The following is an 8,308-nucleotide window of genomic DNA, read 5'->3' as shown; positions in this document are numbered from 1 at the left end:
TTTTATTCAAAATTTCTTGCAACGAACCTTGGAGAGACTGAGTTATACCTCGCCCAAGAAAACTCGTTACAATACAAATAATATAAAAGCCACCCGTTTGTCCGTTCTTTGACAAGCCAAAGAATTTATAAGACCATTATTAAGAACGTAGTTCCGTAATCAAAAATTTCACGAAGGGGCACATTTTGCGGATAACACGTGGTTATTTGTAAAGAAAATCCCTATATATGATTAAGTTCCCTATGGATGGATTGATATCATTTCTATAATCTGAATGAAAAGTTTATTTAGATTCTGTAAAAACCGGACTAGTTCATTAGCTTTTGGCAAGAGATAAAATGTTATGATGTTTAAATTTTTCGATCCGCAGATTTTAGCTAAAGTATTTGTCAAAACTCGCTTTACTTGGCAGCTCTCAAAATGTATCGAGCCTAAAAGTGGTTTTCTGTTTCAATTTAACAAATAATTTTTGCAGGAACAGGTTTGAAAAAAAAACGATAAACCTCTCAATCTTTCCTGGTGCACGTAATGATAAGGCCAAATCAATTACACAGAAGAGCTTTAAATATGTGCCTAACGTAAATCCACTCTATTCGCCCCAACTGATATATTACGCATTCCGCAAGAAAAAGTACAAAAAAAAGGTTGAAACAATTGTCTACGGGTTATGAGCCAATAAATGCAGACAACAAAGTAACTACCTTGTATATGTAAAATGAAAAGTTAAAGAATGTAAACTCGCGTCATAATTTAAAGAAATAATTTATAAAATCGAGTCATAATTTTGAATATATAAAAATTTGTTTTAATTTCTTTTAACGCAGTCAAATGAGTGAAGATGAGTGATTAATTCTCGCGAAAATCCTTATTTTAACATAAAATAACTAACTGTATGTGATCTTAAATTTTTATACCAATATAGAATGGCGGTATACTACTGCATAGCCACTTTTGCCGAGAAATTTTGGAAAGTACAATTTTTTTCTATATAGCGACATTTTAGAACTGGGCGTTATATGTGGAGTGGTTGAAAAAGCGGACTGATCCGAACCATTTTCCATAGCATTAGTCCTTGGGCCAAAACACGCCACTATACCAAATTTCATCAAAATATCTCAAAAATTGCGAGTAATTAATAGTCGGCTTTGCCCGACTATAATGTTCTTTCTTGTTTTTTTATACTTTTACATTATTTTAGTGCTCAATTTGATGCGCAGTTGAATAATTGCAATATTTCTTTTTATACCCGTCACCGAAGGAAGAGAGTGGTTCAAAACAATTGCAACGAAGGAAGCATCAGAGACCCCTCAAAGTATATATATATATATTCGCGATCAGCATCAAATTCTAAATGGATTTAAAGATGTCCGTCCATTTTTGTGTGTAATGTCTGTTGTAAACATTCTCCTGGCCGCAAAAATGAAGCTATCGACTTCAAATTTGCCAGAAACTTTGAATGTTCTTGCGCACAGGTTGGCATTGAAAATGGGCCAAATCTGTCGAAGGGCACGCCCACACGTAAACTGAGAATACCTCTGTTTTTCAGAGGGAATGAAGAATTGGTTTTTTGCTCATTACTCACTCATAAACTATAGAAAATAAATGTGCAAAAAATTGAACGCATATTCTATGGGCGATAACGTAGCAAAAAAAATTAGAAATTTGACCACGTCTACGCAATATTTTAGTGTAACAAAATTTAATTGCTTTTTCAATAACTTTATAACGCGCAGAAACAAGCTTAAAAAATTCTATAAACCTTATAAATTCTTGGCCAATTTTAAACTTGGAGCACACCTAAACATGTGCGCCTATTCGTCTGCCCATTTGGCTGTTTTCGCAACTTTGTAGTATTGTGTGGTAGACATACTCCCGTTAGTGGAAATTAAGATATCGCCTACAAATTTGCAAAGCAATTCGAAATTGATCTAAACGTTTCAAAGGACACGCCCACACTGCCCACATACGAAAAAAACTTTTATTTTGAAAATAGAAAAAATCAGCGCATCATCACTCCACCTTATAGAGCGTGTAAATTTTGTTCTTTTACTTCTTTTGTCTTTTTCAGAATAACGGTGATGGTGATAAAAGATTCCCGGTCCCGACCCAAATTAATTTTCTTATTTGTTTATGCATTTATTTTTTTCCTTAAATTATAAATGCTTTCAATATTTTAAGGCTTTTACACTTACGTACCTTCAAGCTCTCACTGCTTACAGGTTTTCGATTGCCGAAACCATTCTCCCATAATGACTATCCTCCATATTCAATTACTTAGTCCATTCAAGGCATCGCTTTGAATATTTTATGCCAAGCACTCGCGAGAGTTGGAACGCATTAAACATGTAGCAGACAGAATAATAGAGTGAGAACATAATATGTATGATAAGTATGATAATGATGAAAAGAGCTTTGCATCAATCATACATTTCCGAAGAAACCATTGCTAAAATAAAAAAAAGAAATTCTTTGTACAGAAAGCGTTCCCAAATCATCAAAAATGGGGAGTGTATGGCAAGGCTTGGTCAGACGTTACAAGACACACTGTTACAGCCCAAATGCAAAGTTCTGCCACACCCAACGTACTGACCAGACCACGCGGTTTCTGATCGCCATTTGTTCCGATCGATGCAGCATTGCGTGGCTGACACGCGGTTTCGAAATGCTGAACAAGTACGAAAATGGGTCGACGATTGGACCGCTGCCAAAGCAATATTTTTCTTTTTCCACGGTATCGCCACATTGTCGGAAAGATGGTAAAAAGTTGTAAAAAATAAAGGAAAATAATTCAATATTACAGAAGTTGATATATACACATAGATGCTTACAATATGTAGAACTTTTTACTTATAATAGTCAATAAAACAAAGGTTACTATTAAAATGTATAACCCGATCTATACCTATGTTTATATGTATGTAAAATTCAAGAAATATGTTTCGAATATCAATTCAAATGCTAAGAAAAAGTTTGTTTGTTAAAGAACAATCATCAATATATCAATCTTCACATAGGGCCTGCGCAGGGATTTATTGTTTTTCGAGAGATAAATTAGAAAAAAAAAATTTACAGACTGACCAAACATAACGAAGAATAAGTCCGGCGGTTCAGGAAGCAGAGGAGAAGCCACCTAACAAAAGTAAAAGATTGTCCAAAAGAAAAAATATATATATATCGCGATAATAACGATAGTAAGAGTAATGATTATATACTCTGTTAATTCGTAAATTATAGAACAGTTTCAATGACTGTGAACGCAATGTACACGAAATAGAGTTTTAAATTTTCGACAAGAACAAAAATGTGAAATAACAAAAAGAAAATTCGGGAATATTAAAATAAGAAAAGATGTTACAAAAAGGCACAAACAAAGTCCCGATAAGGGAAATTGTATTAAAAAAAAAGAATAATTTCTTGAAAGTGAGAAAAAAAGGAAATGATAACTCGCCTATGGAAAAATTATCCGGATGGATATACGAAAAGGAGACAGCGAAGGAAATCTTTTTTTATGTGTTTCAATAGCGTAACGTAAAACGTGTAAAAATAACCGCCCAAGAAAAACATTTTACGTTGATATTTACGCATGGAGTGCTTAAAAATTGTAAAGAAAAACCAAGCTAGTTTAAACTTTTGCCATAAGAAAGCGTTGTAAACAAAATACCGCAAGATGTGCACATAAATGCGCTAATGAAACTCATATGCAAAACCGTAGAAGATTGTTGATGGAATAACAAGAAAAATATATGAACATTCGATTAAAAGATGTCAAACAGCGACGATCGACGTCCTGAAGGAAAGTTCTAGTTTTGTTAAAAAAGTAAAATATTTTGAGGACACAAAGTCGTTCCTCGTTTTGGCCTCACGGGTTCTCCGTCTCTGGTGGGGGAGAGAGGAGTGCTAGGGAGTAAGGTAGCATAAGATAGGTTAGGCATAGCGTAAGAATAGGATAGGTATAGGATAATAATAGATTAAGATAGGATAGTAATAGATTAGGAATAGATTAAGAATAGAATAGGCTAATGTTAGTTAGTTAGACAGTCGAGCTTTGGGCTCCGACTGAGAGTGTCGACGCTAGATACTCGATGAGAGTGTTTCGTTTTCTCTAGTAAAGTCAAGTGTAACCGAAACAAAGAATTTATTGAAATAAAGAGTCTCTGCAAAATTAAAATATTCTTGCGTTATTTTCCCCGAATTCCCTGGGCCCCTGAGCTGCCCCAGCCTTTGAGGAAAGGGACGGAACCGTCCTCGCAAGTGGCGCCCGAGCAGGGACTCTTTATTATTTTCAAAAAAGAACGCGAGTGAAAATTAGTGGAAAAAAAAGAGAAAAAAACAGCAATTCAACAGAGACAAAAGTTTTATGTGCAAAACACACAACAAACAAACCACAAACAATGGAACAAAAAAAAAAGACAAGAAAATTCATACAAAAAAAAGGGGAACAATGTCTTAAATAAATTCTAGCATAATCGCGCACAACTCCAAAAATTAAGTGAAAAAAAAAAACGGAAAAACCTTAGATATGAAGACTATATGGTCAAAGCAAAGAAAACACAAACAATAAACTCTCCGATTATCGTACTGAATAAGGCATGAAATGCACTTTAAATAAAGTGCATGCAAAAACACCTAAAAACGAACACACAACAACAACGCCGGGCATTTAGAAGCCCATAACAATTCACATAAAACCAACTACCGCGATGTCATCCCCGCGAAACCGTCACCCGGCGAAAAGAGAAGAAAAAAACAGAGAAATCCGCGGCGAATTGGGCGATCGCCAGAATAGCGTTGTTGCAGAAAAGTAGGTAGTCGAGAACAAGTGGATAAACTACGCGTGTCGCCTGCGGGCCGGAAAAAATAAAAGTATACAAAGTACAAATGAGTGGGAGAACAAAAAAAAAACATCAAAAGTGAAAACCAATTACAAACAATTTGAACTTGATAAACAAGAAAACAGAAAACATCTACAAAAGTGAAAATAAATTACAAACGATTTTAACTTACAAAAAAGAAAAGAAAAATCCAATAAAACTATCAAAAGATACAGTACAAAGGTAAAGTGTTAGCAAAATTATATTCAGAATAAAAGAATACAAAAGAAAACGGAGATAAACTACCACAGCGTTAAGGTCAAGTGAAAGTCAAAAAAAAAGGAAAAATTAAAATACCAAAGAATATCTTAAATAAATTTCACATAATATTGCAAAGCCCGTGGAAAAGAATATAAACGTAAACAGCCATAATACTTGGCAAATAATGTCTATATAAAATTGAAAGAACTGAAACTGAGTGAAGAAGAAAACTTGATGTGTTTGTAAAACGTAGGTAATGAGAAGTACAGACGAAAGTGTGACGTGAGAAGCAAAGGGTCATTAGCAATTGCGTGTGTTTGTGAGTGCGTGCAAACAAAGTTGCGAGTTTGCACATACAAAAGAAGCACTTTTACATAAACAAAAATAGAGAATTTACTCAAAACGCACAACATGTTGCGCATAAAGGTTAACACAAAATTGTAAAAATTAATGAAAACAAACTTACCGAAATTAAACCTATAATTAAACAATTGAAAAAAAAGAAAATAATCACGTAAAACCAGGGGCAAATGAAGGTCAAGCCAGACCACAAAACGACAACAATTCTTGTTCTTCCCTAACATAATTACTGATCGAAGAGGAAGCATTAATAAAGGGATATATGAGAGCATGGGTAACGTATACTGGTAGTTAAGATTGAGAAGAGAAAATCGAGAAATCCAACAAGACATCGAGGGTTGCAACACAAAGTGCCAAGTGGAAAATATCTTTTTTAGCCTCCTATGTTCTCGGAACGCTATGAAAGTTGAAATGCTTTGCTAAAAAAAAAATATAATAATAACCAGAAAAAAAAGGGAGAGAAAAAACAAAATATGAGTGCAGTTCGTTATGTATCATATGTAAGTAATAATGTGCCCTGTTTGCTAACGACGTCATTAGCACATTTCTACCAAAGCAAATAAAACGAAGGACAAGCCAAGGTTAAATACATCCACCAAAAGAGAACAGAATAAAACAAAGGAGAAGTTATCGGGAACAAAAACACAACACAAACTTTAATCAATAACAAAAACAAGAACTCGTAGAAGCATTTCATTTGTTTCAGGTGCCTAAGCCAACAGCAGCAACACCCTCATCAGCTCCATTATCATTCTGTTCACCAACAACGGCCGCAATAGCAAGGGAAAGTACAATAGCAGGCAAGTCCGTTGTACTCATCCGACAACTGCCAACCAACCTTCAGCGTGTCTTCACTCACAACAACAACCTCAAGAACCTTCTCAAGCAGCAGGACAACAAAACTAATGACCTCACCACACACCAGGGTAACAATCAGCGCAACTACAACAACAATCGCAATAACAGCAGCAAAAGCAACGACAATTTCTCCAACATCAAGGACAAAACCCCAGCAACAGGTACCCCCACAGTTACAACAGGGTAGGAGTCCATGTCAGTAAGCAGTTTATATATTACTAGTTCGAACGGAATATAAATCAGTGCACTTGAGCACAGAATGTAGGTTTCACCACGGCCACCAAACCCCTAAACAGGCGACTCAATTGAAAAAAAAAACAACCGAATATTGATTGAACAACATAATTCCAAGCTATCGCGAAGGTCGAAATTACAAAGTGAAAAGTGAAGAAAAAAATACAAATTGACCACATTTATGATAGCGGGGTAATTCGTCACGAAAGTAAACTATCGTCGACAAAAGCAATAACTCAGATGAAGATCGAAAGATAAATAAATCTATTTTATAGATAGCTTCGTATTTTCCCCATTGATTCGACCTAGTGATATAAAACTTAGGCTTTCCCCGCTCTAATTAGAAGCAAACATAATCGAGAAATAGAGAAGTAAAGCAATTCCGTACTCGGAACGTTTCATAACGCTGGGAAAGGAAGTCAGAGATTTATGGTACCGATTGAATAAGGCTACAAATCAAACTAATTGAAAAGGCAGATATAAAAGAAAACCCCAAGTTAACGAATGTGAAAACACAAAATTGCTTTGCGCAAGACCTCAACACATCCCCGACATTCTTCCATAACACTTATCGATCTTTTATAATCTCTCTCTTGATAATCAGATCAACTTCGCCATAATAATTAAGTAAAGCAAATATAACTTAAATTCAAAGCATTATATATGGAGGTTAAGCTACTAACCTCTAGAAATTGTACGGGCCAAAAAATAATAAGAAAAGACAAGTAAACGAAAAACAAAAAAAAAAAACAAGGGAAGGTCGTGTAAAATGCATGTGTAAAATAAACGAGAAAACAGGAGATCGAAATCAAATATAAGCAAAATTAACGATTTTGAAAATCACACAATTGCATTATACAAGACTTTGCTACACCCTCTTCAGTTTGTTATCACGCCTATCCATATTTTTGTAATATCCCCCGATTATCAGAGTAAGCTTGTCATAGCATTTAGGAAGAGGAAAACTAAAAATTAACGATCGATAGCGAAGCACTTTTCCCTTTCAATAAAAACTAAATCATACCAACCCAACAATATAAACTTAGAAAATAACATCGCATAATTTTCTTGTGAAAGAATCTTCGGTTACAAATCCTAGGAAATGTAATGGGCGAACGGCCTGCATTTCTATATTAGAAGGTTTCGTATAGACCAAAAGTTTCACGTAACCCTGAACTTACTCCCCTTAAAATAGATCTCGACCACCTCCGAAAATCTGTAGACATCTTCTAAAAGCTCCGCTGTTCGGTGGGTATCAGCGCGACAACTATCTTCATCGCAGAAACCCTGGCGCGCGAGATCGAGAAAAGCTGAAGGACAGGTGCGCACCGAAGGAAGGTCTGCCGACGGGACCGTAGTGGAAACCAGCAGTGCTTTCACGTGTCCGGTCAATTTCGGAGGCCGTACCACCTACCTCCAACTTGTCTTCATGCGCGGGGCAGCAGAACCACTACTGCTAGGATACAATTTCCTCAGTGCGTTTGGGACTAAGCCGCAGTGCGCGAACAAAACGGGCATATGCTATCCAAACGGGACACGCTACAGGGCAAATGCGCCCTCCGGAAGCCTGCAGACCGTAATAGACGACCACCACACAACTGGGAGGCCGCGATTAAGCACCGAAGAAGAGCAGCGACGCATCGAGCGCTTCCTGCAGCAAGAGCTGCGGAATTTATATGGGGTTACCACCATCGCGGAGCACAAGATCGTCATGAAAGACGACCGACCGTTCAAACTCCGATACGCATCCCGCAACCCGGCTATGCATGCGGTGACCAACGCCG

At 36.4% G+C, this 8,308-nt stretch overlaps 1 protein-coding gene across 1 annotated transcript in view; it reads right to left on the bottom strand.

Moving 5' to 3' along the window:
• The window catches only part of LOC119641769, a 36,352-nt gene extending 33,568 nt beyond the window's left edge, over window positions 1-2,784 (bottom strand). Inside the window, exon 1 of the mRNA XM_038040609.1 lies at window positions 2,197-2,784. The gene's annotated coding sequence lies outside the window, so the exon portion shown is untranslated. The remainder of the gene's footprint in view (window positions 1-2,196) is intronic.
• Window positions 2,785-8,308: the final 5,524 nt, after the last annotated feature.

Source organism: Glossina fuscipes, unplaced genomic scaffold, assembly GCF_014805625.2.
Source record: "Glossina fuscipes isolate IAEA_lab_2018 unplaced genomic scaffold, Yale_Gfus_2 177, whole genome shotgun sequence".
Taxonomy (NCBI): Eukaryota; Metazoa; Arthropoda; class Insecta; order Diptera; family Glossinidae; genus Glossina; species Glossina fuscipes.
The sequence above is the reverse complement of the archived record's forward strand: the minus strand, read 5'-3'. Positions and strand labels throughout refer to the sequence as shown.